Below are 19,775 nucleotides of genomic sequence, written 5' to 3' on the forward strand. Positions count from 1 at the left end.
CATCACTAAAAGCAGATTCACTGTCAAATTACCAGACCAAAAGCTCAAGGACAAGATGGAAAGTATCCTTATTCCGGCAAACTGTGTGGAAATAAAGGCTCCTATCCTTAATGAGGAGGTGATAGGGAAAGCAAACCTCGACAGAGGTGCAAGACAAAATGACACGCGACTGCTCAATGTACAGAAGCTGATTTCTAAATCAACCGCAGCACTTGTTACGGCAACAAGCAAACTTCACACCTTCACAAAAGAGGGGTGCACTGACAACAGCAATCGTAGTACCGTGACAGTAGAGAGTACGAAGTTCAGGGCAGAACTGAATGGGATGTTGTCCGCGTGTGGTGATGTTATCTGTCTGTTGGGAACAGCGCAGCAAGAGCTCAGCATCCGCCGTAAATACCAATTAGCTCGCGTTCTGCCAAAGGACATGGCAGCTATTTGCACAAACGAAAGCCTCCCCAGTCGTGACATGCTTTTTGGCGGGGATATCGAGAAAGCGATCAAAGGTGCTAAGGAGACTTACAAGATGAAAACTCCGCACACTTCAAGCTACAACAATCGTTTCCAACCATACCAGCGCAAGGGGCACGGTGGTAGGCCTTTTTTAGGTCAAGGGAACACATACGGAAATCAACGAGGGCAGTCTTTCAGTCCCAGAGCTCGGGGGAGAGGTCAGAATCGGGGGAGAGGTCAGAATCGGGGATTCGGAAAATTCAGAGGAAAACAGTAGACACAGAATTTTCAAAAACTCCCGATGTGCGCAAAGACAAAGAGGTGAGGGAGTTTTATGATGAAGTTGAAAACATTAAAAATAGATTACAGGAACAAGCAGATCATTTTCAAGCAGGTCAAATTCGTTACTGCCTTCCCTCTTGGAAGGAAGTCTCAATAGATAAAGACATTTTGGAAATGGTACAAGGGATAAATATTGATTTCACAGAGACCCCTGTACAGAGAAAAAATCCTCAAAACTATAATTTTTCCAAAGAACAGACAACAGCAATTGATTCAGAAATTGTCGAACTTCTACAAAAAGGGGTGATAAGAAAAACAGATCACTCGGAGGATGATTTTCTGTCTCCAATTTTTGTGAGACCAAAAAAGAATAATACATGGAGATTAATTTTAAATCTGAGAGATTTGAATGAAAACATGATTTATCAGCATTTCAAAATGGAAACACTGAAGACAGCTTTGGAGCTAGTCACCAGAAATTGCTTATTCTGTTCTTTAGATCTCAAAGATGCTTATTTTTCAGTGCCGGTAAATAAAGCATCTCAGAAATATTTGAAGTTTTTCTGGAAAGGAGAAGTATTTGTTTTCACTGCATGTCCAAACGGACTAGCACCCTGCCCACGTTTGTTCACAAAGTTACTGAAACCAGTCATGGCCCAGTTACATAGACTAGGATTTCTTTCAACAATCTTCATTGATGATACATTGCTTTTTGGAGATTCTGAAAAAGAATGTATGCAAAATGTAAAAGAGTCATTGTCTCTTCTGGAAAAATTAGGATTTGTTGTGCATCCGGTGAAATCTGTTTTGATACCTTCCCATAAAATAAGATATCTTGGGGTTGATATTGATTCAGAGGACATGACAGTCACTTTAACAACAGAGAGGAAGGAAAGGATACATAATGATAAACTAGCCACTGAGCTGTTACATCAGGGGTATGCCACAGTAAGAACACTCGCAAAGTTCATTGGGCAAGTAGTGTCTGCTTTTCAGGCGGTGAAATTTGGTCCTCTCTGGTACAGATGCATGGAACACGATAAAATTGCTGCTTTGAAGCAAAACAATAATGATTATGACTCCTCTGTGGAGTTCTCTGCTGAAGCCAAAACCGAAATGTTATGGTGGAGGGAGAATATCATGTCATCTGTTAATGATGTGGACACTGATCATGGTGACCCAGATTTCATAATGTTCACTGATGCATCAAAGAAAGGCTGGGGTTGTTCGTGTAGTCAAGGTAGAACAGGTGGACTATGGAATCAACAAGAAGCACAGCAGCACATTAATATACTGGAATTGAAAGCTGCACTGCTGTCTTTGCAAACCTTTGCTAGGGACAAAACTAACATTCATCTCAGGCTTATGATGGACAATGTTACAGCCATTGCATGTGTTGACAAAATGGGGTCCACTTCGGTAACATGCAATGCAGTTGCTAAGGAAATCTGGTCATTTTGCATTATGCGAGGCATTTGGGTTTCATCGGCATACATACCAGGGATAGAAAATGTAGAAGCAGATGAAGAATCTAGAGTACACAATCTAGATACAGAATGGGCCGTGAAGACTGACATTTTAACAAGTGCTCTGGATATTCTGGGTGCTAAACCAGAAATAGATTTGTTTGCATCAAGGATAAACTGTAAATTCCCTCAATATGTATCATTTAGACCAGATCCAGAAGCTGTAGCGGTGAATGCTTTCACTCTATCATGGTCTAATAAACGTTTTTATGCTTTTCCACCCTTTTGTGTTATTGCCAGCATGCTGCACAAAATCAACAAAGAAAAAGCTACGGGAGTTGTAGTAGTTTCAGACTGGCCCAGTCAACCGTGGTATCCAAAACTGGCAAAGATGTTGATAAACAATCCGGTGCTTGTGTCAGCAGGGGAAAATCTGCTATTCATGCCCTCAAATCTTCAGGAAAAACACAGACTGAGAAAGTCCTTAAGGTTGATCATTTGCGAAGTCTCAGGATCAGATATCGAATGTCAGGACTTTCGGCACAAGCTTCAAATATCATCTTTTCGTCATGGAGAGAGGGAACTAGGAAAGTTTACGCGTCCTATATCGCAAAATGGAAAAGCTATGCGTGCAGGAGAGGTATACATACCGTTTCGCCGACTGTGAATGATGCGATCAACTTTCTAGCAACACTGTTCAGGGCAGGACTTGGCTATATAGCCATTTGTGCGGCCAGATCAGCTCTATCTTGTTACTTAGACATTGCAGGATGTCCTCAATTTGGTGAACACTGTTTAGTGAAACGGTTTGTGAAAGGTGTGTTTGAACTTCGACCCGCTTTTCCTAAATATGCGTCCACATGGAATGTGGATGTTGTGCTGGAGCATTTGGAATTGTACTATCCACATGAACAAATAACACTGAAGGAATTGTCATACAAACTTGTAATGCTTTTGGCATTGTTATCTGCGCAAAGATGCCAAACTCTTCACAGTCTGTCAGTGAATTCAATGCATCTTTCCAACTCAAAATGTGTGTTTTATTTGAATGTATTGCTAAAACATTCCCGCAAAGGAAAACATTTAGCACCGCTGGAATTTTTAGCCTTTCCACAGAACAAGGCTTTGTGTATTGTGTCTGTGCTCAAAGAATATCTTCGAAGAACTAAGGAGTTTCGGGGATGCGAAGACAAACTGCTTTTGAGCTATCAAAAACCCTACAAACCCATCAGCAAGGACACCTTGGCTCGGTGCACACAGCACACGGGCAGCAAGTACGTCAGCTGCAGCATCACGGGGGGTCCCCATGGATGTTATCCTCAAAGCTGCAGGTTGGAGCAGCGAGTCAACGTTTTCACGCTTCTACCACAAAGCAGCGACCGTAAATTTGGGGCAGTCTCTGTTGGACTCCTATTTCTGCAAGGCTTAGGGTGAGTTTCTATGTAATATCAAATTGTATTGGAGGTTGAGCAATATGTCACAAAGGCAATCTCTAAAAAATCATTAGAAATTGCCGTCTAGTCTGTGTACCGAGACTAAATTGAAAGGACAGACGAGGCTTACCTGGTAAGGTGAAGGCTGGACCTGATTTAGTAGAGGTACACAGACTGCGACGGCTGTTCTAATCCCACCCTTAAGTGAGACTGTAATTCCCTCCGCATTTGGGATAAAATTAGGGCACTAAATTATTTCAAAACATGTGTTTGACTTTGTAACATATTGTTATCTGAAAGGTGATTGGTTGCGCATGCGTTCTCTCTAATCATTAGAACAGCCGTCGCAGTCTGTGTACTTCTACTAAATCAGGTCCAGCCTTCACCTTACCAGGTAAGCCTCGTCTGTCCTTTCAATTCAACCTACAAACTGCGACCTCACCAAGTGGAGTGATGATCTTATCCCAGGTAAAAGGTATATCTGTGATTGTTGCTACACGGCCAAGTGGAGTGATGATCTTATCCCAGGTAAAAGGTACACCTGTGATTGTTGCTACACGGCCACGTGGAGTGATGATCTTATCCCAGGTAAAAGGTATACCTGTGATTGTTGCTACACGGCCAAGTGGAGTGATGATCTTATCCCAGGTAAAAGGTACACCTGTGATTGTTGGTACACGTCCAAATGAAGTGATGATCTTATCCCAGGTAAAAGGTACACCTGTGATTGTTGGTACACGTCCAAATGAAGTGATGATCTTATCCCAGGTAAAAGGTATATCTGTGATTGTTGCTACACGGCCAAGTGGAGTGATGATCTTATCCCAGGTAAAAGGTACACCTGTGATTGTTGCTACACGGCCAAGTGGAGTGATGATCTTATCCCAGGTAAAAGGTACACCTGTGATTGTTGCTACACGGCCACGTGGAGTGATGATCTTATCCCAGGTAAAAGGTATATCTGTGATTGTTGCTACACGGCCAAGTGGAGTGATGATCTTATCCCAGGTAAAAGGTACACCTGTGATTGTTGCTACACGGCCACGTGGAGTGATGATCTTATCCCAGGTAAAAGGTACACCTGTGATTGTTGCTACACGGCCACGTGGAGTGATGATCTTATCCCAGGTAAAAGGTACACCTGTGATTGTTGCTACAAGGCCAAGTGGAGTGATGATCTTATCCCAGGTAAAAGGTATATCTGTGATTGTTGGTACACGTCCAAATGAAGTGATGATCTTATCCCAGGTAAAAGGTATATCTGTGATTGTTGGTAAACGTCCAAATGAAGTGATGATCTTATCCAAGGTAAAAGGTAGACCTGTGATTGTTGGTACACGGCCAAGTGATGATCTTATCCAAGGTAAAAGGTAGACCTGTGATTGTTGGTACACGGCCACGTGGAGTGATGATCTTATCCCAGGTAAAAGGTACACCTGTGATTGTTGCTACACGGCCACGTGGAGTGATGATCTTATCCCAGGTAAAAGGTACACCTGTGATTGTTGCTACACGGCCAAGTGGAGTGATGATCTTATCCCAGGTAAAAGGTACACCTGTGATTGTTGCTACACGGCCACGTGGAGTGATGATCTTATCCCAGGTAAAAGGTACACCTGTGATTGTTGCTACACGGCCAAGTGGAGTGATGATCTTATCCCAGGTAAAAGGTACACCTGTGATTGTTGCTACACGGCCACGTGGAGTGATGATCTTATCCCAGGTAAAAGGTACACCTGTGATTGTTGCTACACGGCCAAGTGGAGTGATGATCTTATCCCAGGTAAAAGGTATATCTGTGATTGTTGCTACACGACCACGTGGAGTGATGATCTTATCCCAGGTAAAAGGTATATCTGTGACTGTTGCTACACGACCAAGTGGAGTGATGATCTTATCCCAGGTAAAAGGTATATCTGTGATTGTTGCTACACGGCCAAGTGGAGTGATGATCTTATCCCAGGTAAAAGGTACACCTGTGACTGTTGCTACACGACCAAGTGGAGTGATGATCTTATCCCAGGTAAAAGGTACACCTGTGATTGTTGCTACAAGGCCAAGTGGAGTGATGATCTTATCCCAGGTAAAAGGTACACCTGTGATTGTTGCTACAAGGCCAAGTGGAGTGATGATCTTATCCCAGGTAAAAGGTACACCTGTGATTGTTGCTACACGGCCACGTGGAGTGATGATCTTATCCCAGGTAAAAGGTACACCTGTGATTGTTGCTACAAGGCCAAGTGGAGTGATGATCTTATCCCAGGTAAAAGGTATATCTGTGATTGTTGCTACACGACCAAGTGGAGTGATGATCTTATCCCAGGTAAAAGGTATATCTGTGATTGTTGCTACACGGCCAAGTGGAGTGATGATCTTATCCCAGGTAAAAGGTACACCTGTGATTGTTGCTACACGGCCAAGTGGAGTGATGATCTTATCCCAGGTAAAAGGTACACCTGTGATTGTTGCTACACGACCACGTGGAGTGATGATCTTATCCCAGGTAAAAGGTACACCTGTGATTGTTGCTACACGGCCACGTGGAGTGATGATCTTATCCCAGGTAAAAGGTACACCTGTGATTGTTGCTACACGGCCAAGTGGAGTGATGATCTTATCCCAGGTAAAAGGTACACCTGTGATTGTTGCTACACGGCCACGTGGAGTGATGATCTTATCCCAGGTAAAAGGTACACCTGTGATTGTTGCTACACGGCCAAGTGGAGTGATGATCTTATCCCAGGTAAAAGGTACACCTGTGATTGTTGCTACACGGCCACGTGGAGTGATGATCTTATCCCAGGTAAAAGGTACACCTGTGATTGTTGCTACACGGCCAAGTGGAGTGATGATCTTATCCCAGGTAAAAGGTATATCTGTGATTGTTGCTACACGACCACGTGGAGTGATGATCTTATCCCAGGTAAAAGGTATATCTGTGACTGTTGCTACACGACCAAGTGGAGTGATGATCTTATCCCAGGTAAAAGGTATATCTGTGATTGTTGCTACACGGCCAAGTGGAGTGATGATCTTATCCCAGGTAAAAGGTACACCTGTGACTGTTGCTACACGACCAAGTGGAGTGATGATCTTATCCCAGGTAAAAGGTATATCTGTGACTGTTGCTACACGACCAAGTGGAGTGATGATCTTATCCCAGGTAAAAGGTACACCTGTGATTGTTGCTACACGACCAAGTGGAGTGATGATCTTATCCCAGGTAAAAGGTACACCTGTGATTGTTGCTACACGACCAAGTGGAGTGATGATCTTATCCCAGGTAAAAGGTATATCTGTGATTGTTGCTACACGACCAAGTGGAGTGATGATCTTATCCCAGGTAAAAGGTACACCTGTGATTGTTGCTACAAGGCCAAGTGGAGAGTGATGATCTTATCCCAGGTAAAAGGTACACCTGTGATTGTTGCTACAAGGCCAAGTGGAGTGATGATCTTATCCCAGGTAAAAGGTATACCTGTGATTGTTGCTACACGGCCAAGTGGAGTGATGATCTTATCCCAGGTAAAAGGTACACCTGTGATTGTTGCTACAAGGCCAAGTGGAGTGATGATCTTATCCCAGGTAAAAGGTATACCTGTGATTGTTGCTACACGGCCAAGTGGAGTGATGATCTTATCCCAGGTAAAAGGTACACCTGTGATTGTTGCTACAAGGCCAAGTGGAGAGTGATGATCTTATCCCAGGTAAAAGGTACACCTGTGATTGTTGCTAGAAGGCCAAGTGGAGTGATGATCTTATCCCAGGTAAAAGGTATACCTGTGATTGTTGCTACACGGCCAAGTGGAGTGATGATCTTATCCCAGGTAAAAGGTACACCTGTGATTGTTGCTACAAGGCCAAGTGGAGTGATGATCTTATCCCAGGTAAAAGGTATACCTGTGATTGTTGCTACACGGCCAAGTGGAGTGATGATCTTATCCCAGGTAAAAGGTACACCTGTGATTGTTGCTACAAGGCCAAGTGGAGAGTGATGATCTTATCCCAGGTAAAAGGTACACCTGTGATTGTTGCTACAAGGCCAAGTGGAGTGATGATCTTATCCCAGGTAAAAGGTACACCTGTGATTGTTGCTACACGGCCAAGTGGAGTGATGATCTTATCCCAGGTAAAAGGTATATCTGTGATTGTTGGTACACGTCCAAATGAAGTGATGATCTTATCCCAGGTAAAAGGTAGACCTGTGATTGTTGGTACACGTCCAAATGAAGTGATGATCTTATCCCAGGTAAAAGGTATATCTGTGATTGTTGGTAAACGTCCAAATGAAGTGATGATCTTATTTAGCTATTGATGTGTATATTGTTGTTAAACAGTTGTTTGTTGTATGTTTATCAGGGTTTGCTAGTGTGTGATAGGGTTCGTGTCCGTCTGTAGATGTTAGTTTCTTTGTTAGTTCTGTGTTGACAACTCTTCGACAAGCGCTTAGAACTGTACCCACGGAATACGCGCTATATAAGCTTCATATTGATTGATTGATTTAAGGTAAAAGGTATATCTGTGATTGTTGGTACACGTCCAAATGAAGTGATGATCTTATCCAAGGTAAAAGGTAGACCTGTGATTGTTGGTACACGGCCAAGTGATGATCTTATCCAAGGTAAAAGGTAGACCTGTGATTGTTGGTACACGGCCAAGTGATGATCTTATCCAAGGTAAAAGGTATACCTGTGATTGTTTGCTGGTTTGTTTTCACGAAAGGCCTGTGCCTTTAATCATTTAATCAGAGGAACATAGGCACACACAAAAAAGTTGGTTTAGGGTAACGTGACCAAAACAAATAGGGTCGGTAGGTAACCTTTTTCTTATTTTTGTTAATATATTTAAAAAATATTTTTAGTCGAGTTCGAAGGAGGTTACTTCCCTAAGTCTCTAATTGGTTCGCAAAATGTGCCAACAGTTTAGTTTTTTTTTAAATGTAAAAAAGTTGTAGGGTTCGCGGTCAAGAAATAGGGTCGTGTTACCCTAAATCAACATATTTGTTTTTTGGCCTGATACAAAATTGCGACAAAAAAGGATTTTCTCAATGTTCGGTGCTGAAAGCTTTGTTTATTCAATAACACCGAACTACTATCACAGCTAACACAAAAAAGGCAAAATGTGTACTCACGGAAACTTCCAGCTTTGGTTTCAAGAGTTACAGGAACCATACTCCACGCAGTCAGGCAAAGCGACGGCCGAGAAAGCAACGATTGGTCTTTCTCCCTGTAAACAGTAACAAGAAAGTGGCCATGAGAAATTAGAAATCAACGAAGACTTCACAAGAACGGAGTAGTGTTTTGTGGGTAATATCAGGGACAGAAAGAGACAAAGACGGAAAGAGGGGGCAGGGGGGGGGGGGGATGTGTGTGTGTGTGTGTGTGTGAGTGTGTGAGTGTGTGTGTGTGTGTATGTGTGTGTGTGTGTGTGTGTGTGTGTGTGTGTGTGTGTGTGTAAGTGGGCATGTGTGTGTGTGTGTGTGTGTGTGTGTGTGTGTGTGTGTGTGTGTTAATGCACCCGCGTCCTTTTAAAAAGAAAAGTACACCTCTTGATCAATGGAACGTCCACTCAAACGCATACTTGTACTATGCTCCCATGCACCCATAGTGTTACCGTGAATACCCCTTAATGACGTAGAGGGTCACGACGGTTCCATGGAATAGGCTTATCGATACCAATTAGCCAAAGCAAATCACTCCCCTCGTGTTAATAGTATCAATAATAGATCCACTGTCCTCGCACAATATTCTTACACAATTAACCACGCGGAACATACATTTCCCATTTTCCTTGTCCACGAGAGAGAGAGAGAGAGAGAGAGAGAGAGAGAGAGAGAGAGAGAGAGAGAGAGAGAGAGAGTACCAGACAGACAGACAGACAGACAGACAGACAGACAGAGAAAGAGAGACAGAGGAAGACGGAGACAGAGAGAGAATGACATGAATATTTAGAATCAACCTCACACGGAGCGGAAATGACGTAATAGTGCTTTTCACACAAGACAAGTGCACGTGAGGCGTCCTCATTTGACTCTTCGTTAATTGGTCACGCATGATAACAGGTGGCTGTTCCGCCTGGCATGATAGCAGTGAAGAGCAGTAAAATCAGTTGGATCAGAGGAGAGTCCAGGCTACAAAGATAGCCATTTGAAAATCGCACAAAAACGTAAGCAAAGGCTTATCAGGAAAACTCAGCTGTCAGACCTACCGCACACACATCTCCAACATCTCCAGTCGAAAGGAAAGAAAGAATGCTTTATGTCCTTCAGGCTAAATATTTCGCCTCTTAAGGACAAGATATGTGTTATATGATTCGAGTTTTACGCCCTCACGGCTTTTGACGAGATACACAAGTGTATGCGTGTTTAGGTGGTATCAGCCATGGCAGCATGACCGAGATCTTGTACGTGCCACTGTGGTGACACGGGGGTGGGACATGGTTTCCGTCTCTGGGTCTGCACGTACAGTGGACGCGTGTCCGTCCCGGCCCGAATGCAAACCTGCGACCTTCCGATCACAAGGCTATAGTGCTCTACCACCTGAGCTACCGGGCCCCCAGTCTTCAAGCACTGAGCAATATATGGCTCCGTGATCAAGGTTGTCAACCCTTTTAGCACATAACCACGTCATGTCCCAAAATAGTGACTAGTACTGGGGACGGTAATAGACGTTTAGCATGGCATAGCATAGCATAGCATAGCATGGCATGGCATGGCATAGCATAGCATAGCATAGCATAGCATAGCATAGGAGTCAACTCCTTGAACATTGCTGCGACAAGGGAAAGAACTTCGTTACCCTGTCCCTAACCCATAACTCTAACTTATTCAACTGGTAGAACAAGCAAATCAGCATCAATGCGCACATGAAAATCCGAAACAGATCGATTGCTAACGGCCAAACATCAAGAGCCAAAATACAAGTCAATGTTAGTTCAAAAAGGAAATCAGCATCAATGCACACATAAACATTGGAAACAGATAAACGGCTAGCGGTCCAATTTAAAGAGTCAACATAAAAGAAAAAGTTAGTTTAAAAACGAAATATCAATTTTAAGAGAAAAACAAGACAAAGCTATTTTAGAGAACGTTTAACTATAGACAAAACCGAGCAGTCATGGGTACGTCGACCGAATGACCTTTATAATGTTACCGTTAACGTCATTTCTCTCGTCATGTATCCAGTCGATTCTCGCTATCTTCATACCAGATGTCGAATTCAACGTCTAATCTTTCTTTATTTGGTGTTTAACGTCGTTTTCAACCGTTCAAGGTTATATCGCGACGGAGGGAAGGGGGGTGATGGGATAGAGCCACTTGTCAATTGTTCCTTGTTCACAAAAGCACTAATCAAAAATTCGCTCCAGGGGCTAGCAACGTAGTACAATATATTACCTTACTGGGAGAATGCAAGTTTCCAGTACAAAGGACTTAACATTTCTTACATACTGCTTGACTAAAATCTTTACAAACATTGACTATATTCTATACAAGAAACACTTAACAAAGGTAAAAAGAGAAACAGAATCCGTTAGTCGCCTCTTACGACATGCTGGGGAGCATCGGGTAAATTCTTTCTCGTCCCAACCAATATGGGACTCCCCTTAACCCGCGGGGGGCCAACGTCTAATGGTTTAAACAGTTTTTATTCAGTTGCACAGATACAAAGCCATAATTGAATGTTATAATAAAGGAGCACCACGAGATAAACTTATAAATATGCTCTTAGAAACAAACGAGTAATGTGGCGGACGATATTGTAAATGCATGATATTTAAAGGCACAGTGCAGCTCACAGCCTTCGTTTTGCGTTTTTGTTGCAGCTGAGTGCATTTACAGTTCAAAAATCCTCCTATGGTAGTAAAACAAACCCAAAACTACCCAACGACGACATCTGTGAAGCTCGACAGTTTCTTGTTCACGCGAGTGCATAAATTAACCTAGTTATTACGTGGTGTTTGGTCGGAGTTCGATTCAACTGAGTGATTCCGGCCTCCATTTTGTTTTACACAAACTCATGATGACGTCTGACATAGTTTGCTAGTGACGTGTCTTTTTGTGCATGATGTGGTGATCTACCTGATCTAAATTTAGATCCAAAAATAGGCCAAGACCAGCCGGGTCCGAGTACGAAATTAATTCGTAAAAAAAATCGCAGTTCTTGACTCTTTGGGTGCAAGTCAATGAAACTTGGTAGTTCTTCTAACGGATAGCTGCCTGAGGTATGACTAAAAGCCCCAGGGGCTCCGTGCACCTGGATTTGACAAGTTCAGTACCTTTAAACAAATGAAAACAGGAACAACGACAACGATAACTATAGCAACAATGGTAAGGAAAAATGTCACACACAACACAAACACACAGACACAAACACACAGACACAGACACACACACACACAGACACACACACACAAACACAGACACACACACACACACACACACACAGACACACAGACACACACACACACACACACAGATAAAGAGACAATGACAATGACAATGACAATGACAATGACAATTCTTTATTTAACGAGGGTAGTAGATTGAGCAGTGGTCTGCTTTTTTACATCCAGCCCTCGCCCTAAAGAGGGACTAACTACAAAAATGAAATAAAAATACAAGATAAAAAATAGAAAATAGAAAACTAAAATTCTACATTTTAACAGATAACTAAAGTGAAAACACATTATACATATGTACACAAAATGCATTGCATTGAGGTAGAGAGAGAGAGAGAGAGAGAGAGAGAGAGAGAGAGAGAGAGAGAGAGAGAGAGAGAGAGAGAGAGAGAGAGAGAGAGAGAGAGAGAGAGCATCCACTATAGATCAATTCAATGCTCTAATAACAAAATGACTAAACATATGGTATTAACAAAAACGTTTGCTGTCTAATATAAATTCAACGTCTAATCAGCTAAGTCTTGTTCTTGTTTTTGCCACATCATTATTTCTACGTCTATCCACTAAACAGTCCATTAATTAGGTCGACGTACTCGTGAATGCACTGTCTAGTTTCTATAATAACGCTCCATTAACTAACCTGAGTTGTGCATCAGTGCGAAGAAATCCGACACAATACTCCCTGATTTCAGCCACCCCTCTATTCAGATTCAAATGCACTTTTCTCTCTCTCCATAATCAGCACGGCGTTCTGCTTATTCCCACAAAGTTCCAAACATGTCTGACATTCTCAAGTCAATAACTTCTTCTTCTTCTTCTTCTTCTTCTTCTTCTTCTTGCCGCTACACGCGGAGACCAGTCCAATTGAGAAATGTAGTGGTCATCTGCAGGGACGCCGCCGTGCCGTACAGCTTATCCTGGATGGGAGTCGGCTCCGGCCACATCTTCCTTCTCAACAACTGGAAGTTCCCGCAGTCTTGTAGGATGTGGTGGGTGTCCTGCTCTGCTTCTCCACAGGGACACATCGGGGACGGCACAACTTTCAGCTTTGAGTGGAGTTGTTTGTTCAGTCTGTTGTGCCCTGTTCGCAGCCTGAAGATGGTAACCTGCTCTGGTCTTGTGAGCAGGTGAAGGCTGTCTTTTTGAGCCGGGGTTCAATAACTAACGTCAATAACTAATCAGTCTTAATATGAATTTTCATTTTTCATTTTTCATTTTTCATTTTCATTACTTTATTGTCCCATCGCTGGGAAATTCGGGTCGCTTCCTCCCAGTGGAAAGCTAGCAGCAACGGAGTCGCGCTACCCAGGTGTCTGCGTGTTTAGGTGTATTCAGCCACCTGCACTTATGGCAGAATGACCAAGGTCTTTTACGTGCCATTGTGATGACACGGGGGTGGGACATGGCTTCCGTCTCTGGGTCTGCACATAAAGTTGACCCGTGTCCGTCCCGGCCCGAATTCGATCCTGCGACCTTCCGATCACAAGTCCAGTGCTCTACCAACTGAGCTACCGGCCCCCCCTCGGGCGCGACATATGGAATAGACATCACATCTGAATAATGATTTCGAATATACGCATCTGACGGTCAACTTTCACTGACCCAGACAGGCACCGCAATTTCGTGAACCTATACAAGTCGAGTTATATTGACAGCTGACGTACGGACAGCCACATCAAAGAAAAGAACAAGTCATTGCACCAAATCATGCGTCTTACAATTGAAGGTAATTTTCATTTTGTGACATTTGTGACATTCTCTCTCTCTCTCTCTCTCTCTCTCTCTCTCTCTCTCTCTCTCTCTCTCTCTCTCTCTCTCTCTCTCTCTCTCTCTCTCTCTCTCACCCATATGTCTGTTTGTCTGTCCGTATGTCTGTCTGTCTGTCTGTCTGTGTTACACGGCACTTGAGATTGCCACAAGTTCTCAAATGTCGTATAGTTGTGTTCTTTTATTCTACGTCGCCCGTCTTCGCAGCAGCATAAAACAACTCGTCAAATTGAGTTCGAGGATTTATTCAGCATTCAATACATACAACTGCACAACGTAGCAGAACTCAAATAGAAGCTTTTTTAACATTCAACGTTCAGACCGAACATGATACAACTACATTATACGAGCCGTGCATGGACTAAACTAGCGACATTCTCTATGATGTACATCAAAAGCGCCGACGCACTTAATCCGAACGAACGCCACCAACTCACGACTAAAACAGCATGATAAACAACTTGTTTTGACAGGACTAGAAAGTTCACCTGCATTCTCGTCCAAGCATAAATATTGTGTTTACAAAATATAATATCGGTACTTTCCCACAAAGTACAAATAAGTCAACTACATGCAACACACAAAACTGAACCAAAGCTCAGCAACGGTAGCGTTTCCTAACAGTCTGTCTGTCTGTCTGTCTGTCTGTCTGTCTGTCTGTCTGTCTGTCTCTCTCTCTCTCTCTCTCTCTCTCTCTGTTTCCAAGTGTCATAATGGCAGTTGATGCGTAGTGTTGTGGTTTGTTGGAGTGCGCCGTGCGGCCCAACACATACGTCTTCAGCACTCGAGGTTTCTGTCAGGGTTACCTCACCCTTAGCTCATGGCCCAAGGACCTGCCCTGTGAGCACAAGGTTGGTCCATATTAGTCTGGCCTCTACCCTTCGGCCTGTCCAGCTTGGGAAGCCCTGCCAGGAGTTTACACTCCCGCTGGCATAGCTCTTAGGGTCACCGAGACACGCAAACCACCACACCACGTTAAGGAATGGGCCATGTGGTGGTCTCTCTCTCTCTCTATCTTATATGTTCTACCATTAATGTGTTTTTTTTTTTTTTTTTTTTTTCCTCCCCTAGTCATAGTTATAGTAAAATATCTAGTTTAGTCCCTCTTTGGGGCGAGGGCCAGATGCAAAAAAGCATATCTATGCTTATTCTTGTCACCCTCGAAAAATAAAGATTTGTCAGTGTCATTTATCATTTGTCTATCTCTCTGTGTCTCTGTCTCTCTCTCTCCCTTCCTTTCGTCATCTCCTTCCCTATATATCACCCCTCCCCCCTCCCTCCTCCCCACCTCTCCCTTTACCCTCTCTGTCCTCCCCATCTCTCTCTCTCTCTCTCTCTCTCTCTCTCTCCTCTCTCTCTCTCATTTTCTTTTACCGAAACATCAGACGTGGTGTTTTGTTAAAGACTATAATTATTCGGGTCTCAGACTTGTATCGGCTTTCCTCGCCCCTTTCCAAACCCCTCCCACCCCCCTTACATCCACCTCACCTTCCATTCCTAGTCAGAGTGAAACAGTGAAACAATGACCATTCCCCTCAAAGACGTCTACATCCCCTCCCCCCTATCAATTCTCCTGTTTGATCTCTCAAGTGAACCCATTCCCCTGTGATCCCAATTTGACGCAGAACTCATGAATACACTGTTAGACTGCAAGGTAACTATGGCCATAACCCGGGGATCATAGCTTTCTGGTGTGTCGCTTCATGAATACACTGTTAGACTGCAAGGTAACTATGGCCATAACCCGGGTATCATAGCTTTCTGGTGTGTCGCCTCATTTGGACAATTGTCAATGGATGAAAGGGTCAGGAGAAATAGAATCAAGCTTTTTGTGCAGAACATACTGGGCGGTCAAAAGGGGAAAAGACTTCAAAGGCTTCCCGTGATTGCTGCCAGACAGTGTCAATGTCGAGCTATCTAAGGACATCTAAGATAGGTCCCTAAGATACGCCTCTCGCCTATTGTACTGCAAAGGGCGATTAGTTGTGGACCTATTGGCGCTGAGATTGTACACGAGAAGTTGGACCCCTGTGTCCCATTAGACGTCAAACATACTGTCACAAGCGGCTTTAATATTAGCATACTTTTATGCTGTGGGGTTAAATGTATTGTATTGGAGCGCCTGTGTTCCTCTATTTCGCCTGTCATAGGTAGACGCTGGTTAACTGCAGGTGTCTCGTGGAGCTCGTGCTCAGGTATTTCACGTGTGTTTTGCTTGTATTTTGTAAGGTGAACTCAGAGCTAAATTCGAGCTCGTAGATACTCCTTTTTATTCATTCGTTCTTTGCCTTTAGCCGAGGGAAGATAGCTTGCGTTCCAAGCGAATCCGTTCTTCGTTGAACGTAGGGTCTGTTTGCGTAGAGCAGATGCCGGAAACCTGTTATCAACGGCAGGGGATATGTATGGCTACTTCAATACAACCAGGATGTGGTATGTAATCATTAAATATTATGTTGTGTGTGTTACAGTTAAATTATTCTCAGGTTTAGATTTGCTTATTGACTTCTGAAAACCGGTCAATCCAAGATGGCGGAATGTATAGTATGCACGTGCGTGTGTAACTTTGTACTTGAACGGTATGAATTTGTGAGTTTGTTTTGGGGAATGGTTTGGTATGTTGTTGAATGAATATGTTTTGGTTGAAAGGGGAGTGGTGGACAGTTTTGTTTATAGAATGAATTTGGTATTATTCGTTGGACTTCATACTTAGCAGAATTAAATGTATAAGTCCGTTGGTATGTGTGTTCGAGATGCATGAGAGTGAGAGTAGAGAATTATGTCCATTTAATCCTGCACTTGGTTGTTAAGTTATAAGGACGGGTGGGCGATGTTACTGTTACCGTGAACTAAGTCTTGCGTTCACCATTCCAGGTTGTTGTATCTCACCATGCGGAGGCTACTCTGAAATGGCCTACTACTGAGGAGATGTCTGCCGCTCCACTTTCGACGACGGCACTGCTCGCCTGGCAAGGACTCGACGTCACCGATGACTCCTGTCGCTTCGCACCACGGCCTCGTTGACTCCGGTTCATGAACGATTTCGGATACGCAAGCACGGTAACATTAGCCTTAGCCCGTCCTAACAGCTAAACGTGCAGGAGCTATAACGTCATAATGAACTGAGCGAAAGTGAGAGGTATGAAAGTTTCTAAATAATTATTCTTTGTTGTTATAGGCTTTAACGCTGGTTGATCTTTGTTGTTGTTGTGGATATTGCCGAAAGAAAGATTTGTATAGTTAGATAGTGTTGTGCGTGTATTTATGTTATGTATAATTGATTGTTTGTAAGAAACGTCCTTAATCTACTGTTCGTGTCAACTTGTGTTTTGTGGTCGGAAGAGCAAGATTGTTTTGAGTCGTGGATGACAGACTGCGTGCGTGTTTTGTGCATGTGTGCGTGACAAATGGGGGCTCGTCCGGGATCTTTATTATTACATCGTCACCTATGATTTTGCTCTGTTCGTCTGTTTGTTTGTACCGTCTTGTCAGGTTTGATTTTTGAATAGGGATGATTGAATAACCTGCTTGTACGTGCTAAGGCTTAACCTGATTTTCACAGCGGCCACCTGTGAATACTAGCCGGTGCTGGGTACATGTCTCGACGTTGTTTATAGCATTTTTCCCTGTTGTAATTTGTCTGGAAATGTGGTAGATTGAGATGTTTTGCTTCAGAATTTTGTTGTGAAGTAGTTAGGTTGCTTTTCCATCGTTGGCGACTTAACCATTTTACATTTGGTGAGAAATCATGTCGGGATCCAAATCTCGCAATGCCGCTCTGGCAAGTTTTTCTACCCCTGATCATGGTAATTCTCCACCCCGTATGACACTTACCACGCCAAAGCATATGGATGGAGCTGCTGTTGACCCTATTGAAAAATCTAGTTCCCTCACGTCAGCTCAAGAAATTATAGCCGCTAGGGGACGTGCTTTGGGCGTTCGATCAGGGGCTGCTTTAGCAAAATACGTTCAAGAAGAGGAAGCAGCTCAACGAAGACTACTTCAAGAAGAAGAGGAAGCTCAACTGAGAAAAGAAGAAGCTCAACGAAGACTACTTCAAGAAGAAGAGGAAGCTCAACTGAGAAAAGAAGAAGCTCAACGAAGACTACTTCAAGAAGAAGAGGAAGCTCAACTGAGAAAAGAAGAAGCTCAACTGAGAAAAGAAGAAGCTCAACGAAGACTTCAGAGGGAGGAACAGGATGCTCAACGAAGACTTCAGAGGGAGGAAGAAGAAATCAGAAGAAAAGTACTTCGAGAAGAGGAAGAAAACGACCGCCGCCGACGTCTAGCTGAACTGGAAGAAGAAAGAGTTCGTGCAGAGATAGAAAAGACTAGGAGAGAAGAGACTACTTCAAGTTCTCGTAGTAGGGCTATTGAACCAGTTCGTCTGAAAATAGATCCATTTGATGAAGCCAAAGAGGATCTCGACACCTTCCTAGGACGATTCGAGAGAGCAGCAACTCTCAGTGGCTGGGACAGGGAGAGTGACTGGGGAGCTCGGCTGGGAGCCCTCCTGAAAGGTTTTGCTGCCGATGTTTACTTGGAACTGCCAGCTGAGGATGCGGGAAACTTTGATGTCATTGTGGACGCCCTTAGAGGATCTTTTCGCTGGACGGCTGACTCGTATCGTTCTAAGTTTCGACTCGCGGCCAAAAGGGGAGAGGAGACGTTTATACAGTTTGCTACCCGTCTTCGAATCTGGTTTGAACGGTGGAGGAAAGCCGCGAAGAAAGAGGAGACCTATGCTGGAATCCGAGACCTCCTACTGATGGAACACCTGATGGACCATGTGTCTGGGGACCTCGCGGATTTCATCCGGCAGCGTGAACCGGCGAACGTCACTGAGGCCGCCGAACTAGCTGAGAGGTTTGCTGCATCAAAAAGAGCTAGGAAAAACCCTGTTATGGTGGGTACCCGTGTGGGAGGTGGTTCCAAAGACCCTTCTAGCCCGAAGAAGAATGCTCCGCCAAAGCCTTCCCATAACAACCCTCAGTTTACCAAAGGGAAATGTTTCAATTGTGGAAAAGAGGGCCACCATAGGAGGAACTGCCTACGTCCTTCCAACACTACCAATCTGAGGACGGTTGTAACGTCAGAAACCTCTTCTGACACGTCCGAGTTACCTGCCCTTTGTGACCCATGTAGCCAACTGTCGTATACTCCTTTATGCACGGTCAGTATCAATGGATCGCAAGTATCTGCTCTTCGTGACACAGGCGCCGACGGACTGGTCATTGACTCCTCTTTGGTAAAAGACTGTAAACTCAAGCAAGGGAGTCAAACTATTCGTCTCGCAGCAGGGAACGTTCAGAAGACATGTCCCACTACGATCGTGCATTTAGAGTCCCCATTCTTCTCAGGGAACGTTGTCGCTATTGTGGCTGACCAGCTAACATATCCCGTACTCATCGGGAACCGGATCGTTCAGCCTGGAGGAGAAACTCTTGAGGTTCCTGTGTATCGGGCGGAAGCTCGACCTGTCAAGATAACTGCCATTACCCGAGCCCAACATGCGAGAGAAAAAGAACCTCCCAAAAACCTACGGATGAAGGACTCTGGTCTGGGAGGTGTTACCAGAGAGGAATTGATCCAGCTACAGTCACTGGACCCAACTTTGTCGCGGATGCGGGAGTTGGCCAAAGGAAGTGACCCTGCACCCTCTGGAAAGAAAGGGAAGGTGAAATTCTTATGGAAGCAGGGTGTCCTACATCGCCTTTTCATAACAACGGAAAAGACCTTCAGTCAGGTGGTGGTGCCAGAGACACTTCGTGAGGGCATTTTGAGACTTTCTCACGATGTTCCAATGGCCGGTCATCTTGGAACCAAGAAAACCCAGGATCGACTATGGCATTCGTTCTACTGGCCAGGGATGGGGGGCGACATCAGACGATATGTGCAATCCTGTGATGCCTGCCAACGAGCGTTACCCAAAGGAAGGATACCCAAAGCCCACCTTGGAAAGATGCCCCTCATGGATGAA

The 19,775-nt window shown here is 44.0% G+C and overlaps 1 long non-coding RNA gene across 1 annotated transcript in view; it reads right to left on the minus strand.

The window, feature by feature from the left end:
• The window catches only part of LOC138980558 (uncharacterized), a 401,185-nt gene that overhangs the window by 238,605 nt on the left and 142,805 nt on the right, over positions 1-19,775 (minus strand). Inside the window, exon 2 of the long non-coding RNA XR_011460388.1 lies at positions 8,766-8,860. This is a non-coding gene — a long non-coding RNA (uncharacterized lncRNA). The remainder of the gene's footprint in view (positions 1-8,765; positions 8,861-19,775) is intronic.

Source organism: Littorina saxatilis, linkage group LG11 (assembly GCF_037325665.1).
Source record: "Littorina saxatilis isolate snail1 linkage group LG11, US_GU_Lsax_2.0, whole genome shotgun sequence".
Lineage (NCBI taxonomy): Eukaryota > Metazoa > Mollusca > Gastropoda > Littorinimorpha > Littorinidae > Littorina > Littorina saxatilis.